Source organism: Symsagittifera roscoffensis, chromosome 8, assembly GCF_963678635.1.
Source record: "Symsagittifera roscoffensis chromosome 8, txSymRosc1.1, whole genome shotgun sequence".
In the NCBI taxonomy this organism is placed as follows: domain Eukaryota; kingdom Metazoa; phylum Xenacoelomorpha; order Acoela; family Convolutidae; genus Symsagittifera; species Symsagittifera roscoffensis.
In genome coordinates this window covers 11970530-11989099 of record NC_087069.1, presented here as the reverse complement: position 1 = coordinate 11989099, position 18570 = coordinate 11970530, and positions in this window count along the sequence as shown.

Sequence of the window (18570 nt, the reverse complement as noted above, 5' to 3'; positions counted from 1 at the left end):
TATATACAAACATTCAGACAAAAAGAATCACGCATTACAGACTGGCATTCATACGTCTCTACATACAATCAAATAAACGTGCCTTTCATACTCATATACGAATATGCATAAGTACTTGCCTAAAATATACATTGATACCAAATATTTGCTTGTATTCATTCACTCAATCAAGCGGACATGCAGTCAAGAGTTCTAGCTTACATAAAAACATACAAATTTACATAACTTCTAAGTAATTAATTGAATACACATAATTAGTATAACATATAATAGAATACCAATAGTAGAATACAGTATAACAAATAGTAGAAAAAACACACAAGTATAACAAATAGTAGAATACACACAAATGAAAGTAACATGATTATTTACCTTTATACATGCAAAAAGTTGTACACGTTTACATAGATACATACAGTTTACATAAATACACACATACGCAGATCATATGTGCGTACATAAATACTATCCATATAGTATCTTGTCAAACCTTCAATAACATCTAGAAACATTAGTAAAATCAAGTTGGGTTATTGTTATTCTTCTAGATACAATTGTTTTGGTTTGGTTTACAAGCGCATAAGGAAAAAAATTGTACTCATACATACAAACACATCAACTTGCATACATTCCCGCATACACAAAGATATTTACTTGCATTTGCTTATCAACAGAAATATTCACACAAAAATATAATCATTACGTTTTACGTATAAATATATTCAAATACAGTCAAGCCTACATACACAATTTGATTTTACAAGGCAAACGTCGCAAGCAGAGATTTACAAAGAAATGCCAGCTTTCAGCCAAGTCATCTACACAATTTAGCATTTTTTTCATCTTTAAAAAAATAAGAAGTGGTGATAAACAATTTTTTACTATGTCTGATTATCTCCCAAACGAATTTTCCAACGGTATCAAACTTCTACTCAAATATGACCAGTGAGTCTTGAGAAGCATTTTTAGTGGTCAGAAGAAAAAACCAAGGCTTACTAACTTGCATTGGACGGAAAAATTTCAAAAAAATTATTGAAATTTTTTCGTTCGACAGTCCGAATAGAGTTTTTTGATATATCGAAAATTGCTCTCAATAATTATTTAGTTTTGTATAGAAAATTTAAGACAGTGGAAATTTTGGTTCGAAACCATAAATTTTAGTCATTGTTTTGAGATTTATAATCTTTTTCGAAAATTTGGTTTTTTCATTCATTTGTTGGTTCTGTATATTGATATATCTTCAGTTGACTATTAGGCTGCAGGTTTAGCCGTTGACCAAGTTACATTGACTAGAGTTGCACATTATGTTGTTTTCTCGCTAAACCATCAAAAATTTTGTTGATCAAAAAAATGTATTTAGTTCTGAAAAAGCTATTTAACACAGGTTCAACTGTTCTTTTTTTCATCTTTTTCCGCCGTATTTATGCAATATCGATCGTTTGAGTTATGGTATCGTAGAAAATAGTCTTTTAACTATGATAAAACTAACGGTAAAAGGTATGTTTTAGAGAAAACAAAAGTTGTTCTAAGCTGATGTTCAACTCATTTTTTCAGTATTAAAGGAAACTTTCAAAAAAATTTAAATTTGTGCAAAAAAAATAACCCAATCTTGTTTTGCGAATTTGAATTTTCTAGAACGACTGTTTTTTGGACATGATTCTAAAAGACTTTTGGACACGACTGTTTTTTGGACATGATTTTAATCTTAAAGAACTAGGAGGAAAAAAATTGTTCTTGTTGTTTTATTTAAATTAGAATACAAAACAAACAGCTAAACAATAATAAATTCAACTTATTTATTTGAAAAAACAGCCCAAAACAGACTGAAAACTTTTCAATTGACGCCACGTATTACAGAGATTGATGCGTTCCGATCCTTTTTCTCGTATTTTGCGAGCAACTGGCGTTTACATTTGGCTAATATCGGTTGTCTGCTGACTGCTCCAAGGGCTCTTTGTTAGACTGATTTCTGCAACGAGAGTAACAAGGTGAAGCTGGTGGCTCAATTTCCAGGCCGATTTGGGCCTCTCGACTTCCTGGGAAGATCCAATTTGACTCTACGAAAAAAGAATGCTCTACGAAAGAAGAATAAGGAGATGAGTAAATCTAGATCTTTGATTAGCTTAACTTTGGCTATTTGCGCTGAATCGATGATATAAACTCCGATGATCAAAAATTAATCTTTTTGGATGGCCTTTTAAACCTTATTTTCAAAAGATAAAAATGGACTTAGATAACATTAATGGAAAATATGTGATTAAGTGTGATCCAATTATCATTATTTGAATTTAATTGTTGTCTAATAAGGAAAGATAATCTCCGTGAGCAGTCTTGTCAAAAACTGTACGTTCTTGAGCGGAATCAGTCAAAACTTACACATAAAGTTTTATAAAGTTTTGCGGTAACGGAGAGCAAAAAGTGAATTGAAACGGGTAAAATTATGAATCAAATGATGAAAGCACACGCCTGCAGAGGCGTTGTTTATGCCGCAAAAATAGAACAAGTTTTATCATGAGTTGGAAATGAAATAGCTGATAAAGACTTTGTTTTGTATAATCAAGAGCACATCTTTTCTAACTTTTGATAGTAATTTTATCGACTCTTTTTCTCTTCTTCAAATTGAACAGTTTTGGGCAAGAAAAAACACAGCATTGTTTTGGGCTCACATTCATATCTTGTATTCAGCGGCTAATCTGAAATAAACATATAGGTTTCCCCATGTTCGATTGAGATTTATGATTGGGTATAGATGTCAGTCCACAACCAGAAAGATTTTCAAAAAGAAACCGTTTACATTTCAGTCTTACCGGATTTTGCTTATCTGCTGGAAGACGTATCCAATTTGGCCTCGCTGTGTATGATCTATCACTGGCTGATAAGCGAATGGCTCAAATAAACTAGAATTTATGTATATATAACCGTGTTTGATTTTTTACGCGTGTTTATCGGTATGTGTAATCGTTAATTTTTATGTATATATGTTCAGAAGTGTAACAATAGCTAAAAATAAAGCCAAAAATCAAACTCAATGTAGCTTTATTTCCAGATTAGTGAAGAAATTCTAGAACATTTTACTAGGTGTTTTATCTGTACTATGTTCAACCAGATACTGCAAAATAATATAATTATGCGTAAATTGTGCATTGCATGCTCTCAATATTTAAATGCTATACGGTTTGCTTGTATTGGAAATGTTATATCAGAAAAGATGTACAAGCATGTTGTTCTTAAAAGTTTTCGAATCAATTTAGGATAAATAATTGTTATTGGAAAAAAATTCGGTTGGAAAATCAACCTAAATTCTTCTTTTTATTTATCTTCATTATTCTAGATTGTTTTACCAGATGCTAAGTGGGTACAGATTATCAATCAGGTTTGAACACGTAAAATTAGTTCGTGTAGATAGGCATTGTAATCCGTTTTTAATTGTAAAATAAGCACGATTAACGTCTACTTTGTATGTTTGTGGTTGCATTCATTTGTATATAATGATTCGTATGTATAAATTCACTTATGTGATCAAAACTATGTCATCAGAAGTGCCACTTCAAGTAGAAAAACAATTCATCCCATATTTTTTTGCTGCTCTTGATTTCTGAATAGTTCACCACATACTAAAAATTTATCAGATACTACATTAAAAGGTATTTCTATGCCTACATAGACATATAGTGTGTGATATGGTTTTACAAAACTTATCATTCATTTCTTAACCTAACAAATCTAATACGAGCAATTTTAATTAGTAATAAAGCGAATAACTAAAATCATTTATTTTTTTGTTTCAGATTTTCAAATAATTCTCACTAGGTATTTCATATATAGTGTGAAAAAAGGAATGTTTATTTATATATGAAGTATGCGGGTATGTAAGTGTCTAAGTTTGTATCATTTTTCCAACTCTCAATTTCGGGCTGACGCCTGTATGGGTTTGTTTATCTTTGTATAAACAAACTCAAAACCGTGAGGGTAAAGATATGAGTCATAACAAAAAAAAAACAAAGGAGGTATCCGACGAGCACAATAAAAATGAACAAAGCGATGCGGCAGCGGACATATTTTTCATGGCGACTCAACCTCAGAAGAATGGAACAATCAAAACGAAAAACATCACCAGGGTCGATATGATATCAGACCATTCTGTTAAGACAATGAGAACCGGGATTTAGGAGTCAGAAAACATGTTTGTGACAGAGAACGGCTCAAATATCGATCAAACATGGATGCCACAGAATGCAGTAGAAACGTGTTAAATTTCGTTTTGGGGTTCGAATAGATCCAGCCAACTGTTGGAACGCGCAGCCGTAGCTCCTTGTAAATTTACAGAGCGCTGGTCATACATCTACAAACGAATAGTTTGCATGTAGGAGACATCTGATTCTTCGTCACAAAAACAATCTATGATTTGAGAAGAAATTATCTCGAAATATTGGATGGAAATGGTGCAAGAAAAACTAGCAAAGTCCAGAAGAACTCAGTAAGATTTGTACGAGTAGCTCTGTACGAAATGTTACGGGCGCATTGTGACCTTAACATTAAACTAATGAAACAAATACTCACTAATTTATCTAAAACACATGGCTAAGGGCTATCGCCAACCCTCGCCGCCCCTCTCTCATTTCCCTGTACTTAAACCTACCAATCTTACTTTCTCCACTTGCCACCCATATAACACCATTCGAACACGTTTACTCCCCACCCCCATCTCGTCACCTATTCAAGCTACACCCAATCTCCAAACCCCCAACCCCAAATCGCCCACACTGGGAGGGGGAGGAGGTTGATGGGAGGAGTAATCAGGGGGGCTGTAAACAGGGGGTGGTTGTAATTGGGGGGCTTAACTGAGGGGAAAAACAGGGGGACTTACTGGGCTAAGTTAACTGGGGAGGGGGTTTAAGCTGTGGGTGAAGTTTTAAACTGTGAAGGGGGTAAACGGGGGGGGGGGTTGGGGATGGGGTTGGGGTTGTTTTGGGTAAATTAAGGGGCGGGGTAAACACGGGGGAAAACTGGGGAAGGGTAAACTTGAATGGAAAAAATGGTAGGGTGTTATAAAGCAGGCGTTGTAAATTTGAGTAGTTCTAGAATTCGACTAGATCGTAAATACAGCACAAAATCTCGCTGAATTAAGATTAAATTTGAAGTTTTTTACAGATTATAATCTATTAATATTCAATATGATGTATTTTAATGGATTAAAATTGACGTGAAATTTTCGAAAAAAATGGGATTATAATGAATTATAATTGATTGTCTGGTCCCAAATTGTCATTGCAATCGATTATAATGGCAACATTCTTGACCACAAAAATTGATTATAATCAATTATTATCCTTGGAAACTCTTTGCGCGTACTAAACGAAGCAGTCTAGGCATCAAGCTTGATAGCGACAATTTTCGAACAAGATTTATCAAAGGCAAGGAAAAATTAAAATCATTCATACAAACACTCAAGAGGCAGTGTATGCACAAAATTCGGTCCATGGAAACCATCAATTAAAACATACGTGAAACAATTTTAGAAAAAAAGCAACACTCTTTTCAATTGCTTGAAACAAAACCTTGATGACTTAACAATTTCACTGTGCCGGGCTTAGAAACGGAAAGTCAGATTTCATAAAAACGACTATCTATAAAATCCTGACCAAAATAAACGCGCGTCGTTTAAGATCAAAAAAATTCCAAAAGAGATTGTGCGGAACTCCATTCTGGTTACAACTACAGAACCAAATTTTCATGAGAGTTGTAAATTGAGAGTTTTAAGGGAACTTTACAGAAATTTTTTAGGAATTCTAAAAATATTTAAAAAAGCATCCTAACTAACGGCTGGATACGGTCATATCGAAGAAAAGGGCGAGTCCAGTGACAAGAAGCAAGGCCAGAAAGCAAGAGCTGGAATACTTATTTAATCATATATTCTGGTCAGAAACTCTTTGTGAAAGGTTTAAATTAAGCAGGGATTATTTAAAATTATTTACTTCTCATCTTATTTCTGATCAAAAGCTAGCTAAAAAGTCTCCGGATGGGGCTTGCATTCCAGACCTGCGGTTTTCCAGGCGGATGTTCTAAGCGCTAGGCCGCATGACCTGATAACGTACGATAATTTTAGCCACCTAATTCAATGTAACACTTGTTCTAAGACTCGAAGCATGTTTTTCTCGTTGCAGTTGAGCTGTGAACTGATATCGGGTTATTTTTTTTTCCAGAAATTGTTTATCTCAACAAAGAAAGATATAGATGGTTTCTGTACAGAGAATATGAAAAAAATTGACCAGGTAATCTATATAATGTTTCTACCTAGAAAAACAGCCTTCGCTGGGTACGGTTAGTCAAACAGCATCATCAACTCCTAAATATGCAAAATCACAGCTACCGAGAAATCCACCTTAAACGCAAACAAAAGTTCGTCGCTGACCGCTGGCGAGACGAATACCGCAGACAGAGTTAAGACAGCAAAAACACAAAAAGGGCACAAAGTAAGGATGGCATTGAGTAACCGGCACAAATACCGCAAAGGACCACGATTTATGCCGCGATTTATAGGTAATTGAGTAATAAGCTAGCGCTAAAGGACGACCAGTCGCATTTTTTTGTAAAAGTCACCACCATATCATTAAGGTCGGTTATTTTTTTATTTGGATTATCCTCGCCCCTCGCTCATTTGCCTCATTGTTATGCCTACCAATCTTAATTCCTGCACATGTCACTACCATTTTATCCCCCTTTACGCACGTTTACTCGCTCCCCCCATCTCGCCACCTATTTCACGTAGCCCCAACACCCAAATCCGCAACACCAGAAGTAGTATAGTAAAAGTGGCTAGGAAAATGACCACTTTTAGCCCCCCCCCAAAATTCGGTGTGCCGTTGTACTTACCACTTTTAACCCCCAAAGGGGTTAAAGCCCCTACTTTTTCGGGCACGCATGTTTTAAGGGGGGTTAAAATTGGTAATTTTCCAGCCACTTTATGGAAACGGGAATGGAATTAAATTTTGGTTGGTGCATGTTTTCCCTTCTAAAGTTTGGGGTTATTGGCTTGCTTACATGTAAAATGACGTTATATACCTATTATATGCAACCAAACTATATGGTAAATAGGAATGCACAAGATTTTGGCAGCGTAATTTAACTGTTGGCTGCGGTGAACGATTTCCTTCGACAATGCATGTTTTATTGCTCAATCTCGAAGAAAGGAAAATTCGTCAAGTGCGGCGGCCGCCACCTCCATTTTGGGAAATAAGAATGAAAAATTACTCTAAGTCAAATGTAGGTAAAACACAAAGAGAAATTACGAAACACTGAAAACTCTAAAATAATGAAATTGGCTTGAAAATTTCGACATTTCTATTTTCCGTGTCTACAGGAGACTGAAAAAACGTCTGAAATCTATGACAAAAGCTTTGATTTTATAGAAAGATTGAAAGAGCTAATAATTGAAGTGGCTAAAGATCTTGCAAAACGAGAACACTGATGATAGCCAAAAGTGCCCATTAATTTTGCTGCAGCCATTTCTAAAATTTGCATATACCACTTTTTGTGATAAAAAGGAAACAATTTTCGATTCTTCGAGAAAACGTTCAGTAATTCCAATTAACTTTATTGTGCTAACCAAAGTTTTGAAAATATTCATCAAAGCGGACCTAGAAACATGGGAGAAAACTGTTATTTGTGTGCCAATATATACGACAGAACAAAGTGACCATCGATTAAAGCAGGTGAAAACTTATTTGCGACTTTTAAGGAAAGCAGATATTCAAATTAGAGCAAATTCAATCGGGAAAGACTGAACACAAGCTATGACAAGTTATGGATACAGACTCAAAACTTGATATGATTTTGGAGTTATAATTTGAGCATCAAATTTTTTGATTTTTCCATTAAAAGAATACGCAAATAAATAATTTTTGTTTTGATACTACAATCTCGTCAACTGTTCTCAGTATCTTCTAATTAGGTTCAGTTTGGTTTTAGCAAGAGCTTTCTATTCAAAAGTTTGAAGCGCTATCAGTTAATATCATTGATTAACCCTCAGCTCAACAAATTAAATTTTGAGTTTTTTTAATATAAATCTGATCGTTTGAATATTTTCATGATTACGTTATTGCCTCTCAAAATACGGTGGCTTTTTGACCAAAATATTTGATTACTCATCTACAACTAATTGTGTTATTCAGAGATCAACCTTTCTTTCAATATATGTCTGAGGTGATCCAAGCTTTCACATTCACGTTCTGATCACTAGCAGGATCAAAACAGATCGCATCATGATATTTCTTCTCATTTTTGCACCGATATTTGTCTTCTCTATTAACAAGACTTGTCTTCGAAAAACCCTTAGTTGTTTGAAATTGTATGAAAAAAAATCAAGCCTTATCATCAACACTCTACCTGAATCTTCGGATTCCGTCAGGACGATAGCTGTTTCACACTAAGCAATGGTTTCATACCAAATTGGCTACAGCAGTTTCCGAAAACTTGAAAGTGCCATTTTGTAGTTTCAATGCATTTCGATAAATGTCAATTATGTTGTGTTATCGTAAGCTGGAACGACTAACAAAGATATGTTTAACTTGCCAAAATAAGTTTGTTGGACATTTTTAATTTGAGGAACTAAAATTTCGAGCCTCAATGCAGAAAGACTTGCTCTTTATTTCAAAGACAAAAGGCGTGAGCATTTTGAGCTATTTCATAAGAATTTCTATCAAGTAAATAAATCTTGAATTAAAAAAAATGTACTGACTGTTCATCTGATTACACAAATGCTTCACTTCTGTGGGTTTATAAGGTTGATTTAAAATTATGATTTTTCAAATGAAAACCTTTGAAAATTTGTGGTTTTCAGAGATTGATCAATCATTCTTCGAATCTACAGTACCTGTCACTTAGAATTTGTTCGCTTACCGTCTTCAGCTCTACCAGCCGCATGTCATTTTCAACCATTCTTCTATCGATCAAGTTCGTCTGCACGATCAATGATTTTCCTCAATAAACCATAAATTTTTTCTAATAATTTTTTTATCGTAGTTTTTATCTCTATGAGCAACAGTTCATCAAAAACTTGGGACACCATGCTGCCTCCAATTGGACTTGTTCTTTGATGCTTCCATCGACAAGTTTTTGTGAAAACTTGAAAGTTGATCTTTCCTGTTACAATTTCAAAACATTTTTCATAATCAATGACTGCAGATAAATTGAAATTATCAATGCAGCATATGCCACTTTTTCAAATTCAATTGTTCATAATGAGGATACCTGGAAGATCAAATATTTCGATAATGTTTTTTTAAAAAGATTATCAAATGTTTTGCAAATCAAGAAAATGAAAAAAACTATCATTATAGACTCTGGTTGATTATTCTAGAATATTCCAGAAACTTAAGAAGAAAGATAAGGAAGATTTAGATTGAGTTAAATATATACTTTTATATGAAATAAAAAAAACGATTACAACTATACTCAAACAAACATACCCCACCAAACATATAAAGCTGCATACTTGTAAACATAAAAAACATAAGCACATTTTCATAAGTTGCAATCTTAAACGCATACTCACAAAAAAAGTCATACGTATTTTATTACATACATACGTTTATTCATACACATTTAAATACTTACATAAGTTTATTCATACAAACTTACATGCAAAAACAATGACATACACACTTACTGAAAACAAGCATACAAACATGTCTAAATAAGCACAAACTTACATAAACACATACATACATACATACATACATACATACATACATACATACATACATACATACATACATACATACATACATGTATACATACATACAAACAATTGTACTTACCTATATACATTCAAATTTAAAAAATACTTAGAGACAGTCATACAACCAAAATATTATGTACAATCAAAACATTATGTAAAATACAAATGTTACATAAGTTTAATCATACAAACTTACATGCAAAAACAATGACATACACACTTAATGAAAACAAACATACAAACATGTCTAAATAAGCACAAACTTACATAAACACATACATACATACATATATACATACATACATACATACATACATACATACATACATACATACATAGATACATTCATACATACATACATACAAACATACATACATACATACATACATACATACATACATACATACATACATACATACATGTATACATACATATGAAAAAAACGTACTTACCTATATACATACAAATTTAAAGTTACTTAGAGACATTCATACAACCATACGTACAAAATTACATACATATATGCATAAATACTTCCGTACATACAAACATTCAAAATGAAGTCGTACATAAAGGTATGAATACAAATGTACATAATCTTATACATAGGAGGAATGGAAATAAACGGCCATACATACATAAGTTTTACACACTTGCTTACATACTTTTAAACCTGCAATCAGTTATACGAAAAGTTTTGCTTATGCACATGCATAGATTTTACTTCTTAGTTCTGCTGACCTTTAAAATACAACCACATAAAAACACACAAACCAACTTACATTCACTTCACACTTTCAAGACAAATATATACAAACATTCAGACAAAAAGAATCACGCATTACAGACTGGCATTCATACGTCTCTACATACAATCAAATAAACGTGCCTTTCATACTCATATACGAATATGCATAAGTACTTGCCTAAAATATACATTGATACCAAATATTTGCTTGTATTCATTCACTCAATCAAGCGGACATGCAGTCAAGAGTTCTAGCTTACATAAAAACATACAAATTTACATAACTTCTAAGTAATTAATTGAATACACATAATTAGTATAACATATAATAGAATACCAATAGTAGAATACAGTATAACAAATAGTAGAAAACACACAAGTATAACAAATAGTAGAATACACACAAATGAAAGTAACATGATTATTTACCTTTATACATGCAAAAAGTTGTACACGTTTACATAGATACATACAGTTTACATAAATACACACATACGCAGATCATATGTGCGTACATAAATACTATCCATATAGTATCTTGTCAAACCTTCAATAACATCTAGAAACATTAGTAAAATCAAGTTGGGTTATTGTTATTCTTCTAGATACAATTGTTTTGGTTTGGTTTACAAGCGCATAAGGAAAAAAATTGTACTCATACATACAAACACATCAACTTGCATACATTCCCGCATACACAAAGATATTTACTTGCATTTGCTTATCAACAGAAATATTCACACAAAAATATAATCATTACGTTTTACGTATAAATATATTCAAATACAGTCAAGCCTACATACACAATTTGATTTTACAAGGCAAACGTCGCAAGCAGAGATTTACAAAGAAATGCCAGCTTTCAGCCAAGTCATCTACACAATTTAGCATTTTTTTCATCTTTAAAAAAATAAGAAGTGGTGATAAACAATTTTTTACTATGTCTGATTATCTCCCAAACGAATTTTCCAACGGTATCAAACTTCTACTCAAATATGACCAGTGAGTCTTGAGAAGCATTTTTAGTGGTCAGAAGAAAAAACCAAGGCTTACTAACTTGCATTGGACGGAAAAATTTCAAAAAAATTATTGAAATTTTTTCGTTCGACAGTCCGAATAGAGTTTTTTGATATATCGAAAATTGCTCTCAATAATTATTTAGTTTTGTATAGAAAATTTAAGACAGTGGAAATTTTGGTTCGAAACCATAAATTTTAGTCATTGTTTTGAGATTTATAATCTTTTTCGAAAATTTGGTTTTTTCATTCATTTGTTGGTTCTGTATATTGATATATCTTCAGTTGACTATTAGGCTGCAGGTTTAGCCGTTGACCAAGTTACATTGACTAGAGTTGCACATTATGTTGTTTTCTCGCTAAACCATCAAAAATTTTGTTGATCAAAAAAATGTATTTAGTTCTGAAAAAGCTATTTAACACAGGTTCAACTGTTCTTTTTTTCATCTTTTTCCGCCGTATTTATGCAATATCGATCGTTTGAGTTATGGTATCGTAGAAAATAGTCTTTTAACTATGATAAAACTAACGGTAAAAGGTATGTTTTAGAGAAAACAAAAGTTGTTCTAAGCTGATGTTCAACTCATTTTTTCAGTATTAAAGGAAACTTTCAAAAAAATTTAAATTTGTGCAAAAAAAATAACCCAATCTTGTTTTGCGAATTTGAATTTTCTAGAACGACTGTTTTTTGGACATGATTCTAAAAGACTTTTGGACACGACTGTTTTTTGGACATGATTTTAATCTTAAAGAACTAGGAGAAAAAAAATTGTTCTTGTTGTTTTATTTAAATAAGAATACAAAACAAACAGCTAAACATTAATAAATTCAACTTATTTATTTGAAAAAAACAGCCCAAAACCGACTGAAAACTTTTCAATTGACGCCACGTATTACAGAGATTGATGCGTTCCGATCCTTTTTCTCGTATTTTGCGAGCAACTGGCGTTTACATTTGGCTAATATCGGTTGTCTGCTGACTGCTCCAAGGGCTCTTTGTTAGACTGATTTCTGCAACGAGAGTAACAAGGTGAAGCTGGTGGCTCAATTTCCAGGCCGATTTGGGCCTCTCGACTTCCTGGGAAGATCCAATTTGACTCTACGAAAAAAGAATGCTCTACGAAAGAAGAATAAGGAGATGAGTAAATCTAGATCTTTGATTAGCTTAACTTTGGCTATTTGCGCTGAATCGATGATATAAACTCCGATGATCAAAAATTAATCTTTTTGGATGGCCTTTTAAACCTTATTTTCAAAAGATAAAAATGGACTTAGATAACATTAATGGAAAATATGTGATTAAGTGTGATCCAATTATCATTATTTGAATTTAATTGTTGTCTAATAAGGAAAGATAATCTCCGTGAGCAGTCTTGTCAAAAACTGTACGTTCTTGAGCGGAATCAGTCAAAACTTACACATAAAGTTTTATAAAGTTTTGCGGTAACGGAGAGCAAAAAGTGAATTGAAACGGGTAAAATTATGAATCAAATGATGAAAGCACACGCCTGCAGAGGCGTTGTTTATGCCGCAAAAATAGAACAAGTTTTATCATGAGTTGGAAATGAAATAGCTGATAAAGACTTTGTTTTGTATAATCAAGAGCACATCTTTTCTAAATTTTGATAGTAATTTTATCGACTCTTTTTCTCTTCTTCAAACTGAACAGTTTTGGGCAAGAAAAAACACAGCATTGTTTTGGGCTCACATTCATATCTTGTATTCAGCGGCTAATCTGAAATAAACATATAGGTTTCCCCATGTTCGATTGAGATTTATGATTGGGTATAGATGTCAGTCCACAACCAGAAAGATTTTCAAAAAGAAACCGTTTACATTTCAGTCTTACCGGATTTTGCTTATCTGCTGGAAGACGTATCCAATTTGGCCTCGCTGTGTATGATCTATCACTGGCTGATAAGCGAATGGCTCAAATAAACTAGAATTTATGTATATATAACCGTGTTTGATTTTTTACGCGTGTTTATCAGTATGTGTAATCGTTAATTTTTATGTATATATGTTCAGAAGTGTAACAATAGCTAAAAATAAAGCCAAAAATCAAACTCAATGTAGCTTTATTTCCAGATTAGTGAAGAAATTCTAGAACATTTTACTAGGTGTTTTATCTGTACTATGTTCAACCAGATACTGCAAAATAATATAATTATGCGTAAATTGTGCATTGCATGCTCTCAATATTTAAATGCTATACGGTTTGCTTGTATTGGAAATGTTATATCAGAAAAGATGTACAAGCATGTTGTTCTTAAAAGTTTTCGAATCAATTTAGGATAAATAATTGTTATTGGAAAAAAATTCGGTTGGAAAATCAACCTAAATTCTTCTTTTTATTTATCTTCATTATTCTAGATTGTTTTACCAGATGCTAAGTGGGTACAGATTATCAATCAGGTTTGAACACGTAAAATTAGTTCGTGTAGATAGGCATTGTAATCCGTTTTTAATTGTAAAATAAGCACGATTAACGTCTACTTTGTATGTTTGTGGTTGCATTCATTTGTATATAATGATTCGTATGTATAAATTCACTTATGTGATCAAAACTATGTCATCAGAAGTGCCACTTCAAGTAGAAAAACAATTCATCCCATATTTTTTTGCTGCTCTTGATTTCTGAATAGTTCACCACATACTAAAAATTTATCAGATACTACATTAAAAGGTATTTCTATGCCTACATAGACATATAGTGTGTGATATGGTTTTACAAAACTTATCATTCATTTCTTAACCTAACAAATCTAATACGAGCAATTTTAATTAGTAATAAAGCGAATAACTAAAATCATTTATTTTTTTGTTTCAGATTTTCAAATAATTCTCACTAGGTATTTCATATATAGTGTGAAAAAAGGAATGTTTATTTATATATGAAGTATGCGGGTATGTAAGTGTCTAAGTTTGTATCATTTTTCCAACTCTCAATTTCGGGCTGACGCCTGTATGGGTTTGTTTATCTTTGTATAAATGAACAAACTCAAAATGAACTAGACTTAAGTCCTGTTTTGTCATGAAAAGTCTTGTTTGTGTCACGTCAACGTAAATTTTAAATGTTTAACCACATGTACAATTCAGGAATACGTGCATCTGTTTTTTTGTTTGAGATGAATATTGCTGTGAATGAGTGTTTTTGAAATAGATTTTGTTTTGTTTGTTTAAGGTTTTGTTTAGGAACGCCTGTAACAGAATCCAACTCTTTGTTGATAATCTTGCAAAACGTTAGTCTTACTGTTGTGATCATATCAATTTTGCTTAAAAACTAATCTGTTAAACAAGGCTAGAACTAATATACATGCCCTTCATTAGCAGGTTTTAAGTTTTTTTTTTCAGTTTGCCTAAGTTTTGTTGATCTTTGTTAAATCAGATGATTGCACGTTCGCCCATAATGCGCACATAAGCTGCTGTTGTTCAATTAAATGCAATCAATGTTCGTGAAGTTTTGCCACATAGATTTTCAAAAAACTGTACTCAGTTATCTATCTATCAAATTAAAATTTTAAAAACTCGTTGGATAATCCTTAAACGTTTTTGTTCCAATCTTGCCTAGCTTCATTCGGTAAAACAGCGTTTTTATTGCTGGAATGATAGTTAAGCCGTACCGACTACACCAGTGAGAGGTGTTCTGAGGAGTGTAGCGACGAGCAACGCCTCTCACTGGTGTAGTCGGTATGGCTTAACTATCATCCCAACAATAAGAACGCTGTTTTACCGAATGAAGCTAGGCAAGATTGGAACAGAAACGTTTAAGGATTATCCAACGAATTTTTAAAATTTTAATTTGATAGTTAGATAACTGAGTACAATTTTTTGAAAGTCTATGTGGCAAAACTTCACGAACATTGATTGCATTTAAGTGAACAACAGCAGCTTATGTGCGCATTTTGGGCGAACGTGCAATCATCTGATTTATCAAAGATCAACAAAACTTAGGCAAACTGAAAAAAAAGTTAAAATCTGCTAATGAAGGGCATGTATATAACTTCTAGCCTTGTTTAACAGAATCATTTTTAAGCAAAATTGATATGACCACAACACTAAAACTAACGTGTTGCAAGATTATCAACATAGAGTAGGATTCTGTTACAGGCGTTCCTAAACAAAACCTTAAGCAAACAAAACAAATTCTATTTCAAAAACACTCATTCACAGCAACATTCATCTCAAACAAAATAATAGATGCACGTATTCCTGAATTGTACATGTGGTTAAACATTTAAAATTTACGTTGACGTGACACAAACAAGACTTTTCATGACAAAAACATGACTTAAGTCTAGTTCATTTTGAGTTTTTTCATTTATACAAAGATAAACAAACCCATACAGGCGTCAGCCCGAAATTGAGTTGAAAAAATGATACAAACTTAGACACTTACATACCCCTAAACTTCATATTTAAATAAACATTCACTTTTTCACACTATATATGAAATACCTAGTGAGAATTATTTGAAAATCTGAAACAAAAAAATAAATGATTTTAGTTATTCGCTTTATTACTAATTAAAATTGCTCATATTAGATTTGTTAGGTTAAGAAATGAATGATAAGTTTTGTAAAACCATATCACACACTATATGTCTATGTAGGCATAGAAATACCTTTTAATGTTGTATCTGATAAATTTTTAGTATGTGGTGAACTATTCAGAAATCAAGAGCAACAAAAAAATTTGGGATGAATTGTTTTTCTACTTGAAGTGGCACTTCTGATGGCATAGTTTTGATCACATAAGAGAATTTATACATACGAATCATTATATACAAAAGTATGCAACCACAAACATACAAAGTAGACGTTAATCGTGCTTATTTTACAATTAAAAACGGATTACAATGCCTATCTACACGCACTAATTTTACGTATTCAAACCTGATTGATAATCTGTACCCACTTAGCATCTGGTAAAACAATCTAGAATAATGAAGATAAATAAAAAGAAGAATTTAGGTTGATTTTCACATCGAATTTTTTTCCAATAACAATTATTTATCCTAAATTGATTCGAAAACTTTTAAGAACAACATGCTTGTACATCTTTTCTGATATAACATTTCCAAGACAAGCAAACCGTATAGCATTTAAATATTGAACATGCAATGCACAATTTACACATAATTATATTATTTTGCAGTATCTGGTTGAACATAGTACAGATACAACACCTAGTAAAATGTTCTAGAATTTCTTCACTAATCTGGAAATAAAGCCTCATTGAGTTTGATTTTTGGCTTTACTTTTAGCTATTGTTACACTTCTGAATATATATACATAAAAATTAACAATTAAACATACCGATAAACACGCGTAAAAAATCAAACACGGTTATATATACATAAATTCTAGTTTATTTGAGCCATTCGCTGATCAGCCAGTGATAGATCATACACAGCGAGGCCAAATTGGATAAGTTTTCCAGCAGATAAACAAATTCCGGTAAGACTGAAATGTAAACGGTTTCTTTTTGAAAATCTTTCTGGTTGTGGACTGACATCTATACCCAATCATAAATCTCAATCGAACCTGGGGAAACCAAATGTTTATTTCAGATTAGCCGCTGAATACAAGATATACATGTGATCCCAAAAGAATGCTGTGTTTTTTTTCTTGTTCAAAACTGTTCATTTTGAGGAAGAGAAAAAGAGTCGATAAAATTACTATCAAAAGTTAGAAAAGGTGTGCTCTTGATTATACAAAACAAAGTCTTTATCAGCTATTTCATTTCCAATTCATGAAATGACTTGTTCTATTTTACCGCATAAACAACGCCTCTGCAGGCGCGTGCTTTCATCATTTGATTCATAATTTTACCCGTTTCAATTCACTTTTTGCTCTTCGTTACCGCAAAACTTTATAAAACTTTATGTGTAAGTTTTGACTGATTCCGCTCAAGAACGTACAGTTTTTGACAAGACTGCTCACGGTGATAATTGGATCACACTTAATCACATATTTTCCAATAATGTTATCTAATTCCATTTTTATCTTTTGAAAATAAGGTTTAAAAGGCCATCCGAAAAGATGAATTTTTGATCATCGGAGTTTATATCATCGATTCAGCGCAAATAGCCAAAGTTAAGCTAATCAAAGATCTAGATTTACTCATCTTTTATGAGTGCATTCCTATTTCGTAGAGTCAAATTGGATCTTCCCAGGAAGTCAAGAGGCCCAAGTCGGCCTGCAAATTGAGCCACCAGCTTCACCCTGTTATTCTCGTTGCAGAAATCAGTCTAACAAAGAGCCCTTGGAGCAGTCGGCAGACAACCAATATTAGCCAAATGTAAACGCCAGTTGCTTGCAAAATACAAGAAAAAGGATCGGAACGCATCAATCTCTGTTATACGTGACGTCAATTGAATAGTTTTCATTCTGTTTTGTGCTGTTTTTTCAAATAAATAAGTTTTTGTTAATGTTTAGCTGTTTGTTTTGTATTCTAAATTAAATAAAACAAAAAGAACATTTTTTTCTCTTAATTTTTAAGATTAAAAAAAACTGTGTTTCAATTAGAATCATGTCCAAAAAACGGTCGTTCTAGAAAATTCAAATTCGCAAATTAAGATTAGGTTGTTTATTTTGCACAAATTTAAAATTTTTTGAAAGTTTTCTTTAATACTGAAAAAATGAGTTGAACATCATCTTAGAACAACTTTTGTTTTCTCTAAAACATACCTTTTACCGTTAGTAATGTGCAACTCTAGTCAATGTAACTTGGTCAACGGTTAAACCTGCAGCCCAATAGTCAACTGAAGATATATCAATCTACAGAACCAACAAATGAATGAAAAAACCAAATTTTCTAAAAAGATTATAAATCTCAAAACAATGAGTAAAATTTTTGGTTTCGAACCAAAACTTCCACTGTCTTAAATTTTCTATTCAAAACTAAATAATTACTTGAGAGCAATTTGCGATCTAACAAAAAACTCTATTCGGACTGTCGAACAAAAAAGTTTCAATAACTTTTTTGAAATTTTCCCGTCCAATGCAAGTTAGTAAGCCTTGGTTTTTTCTTCTGACCACTAAAAATGCTTCTCATGACTCACT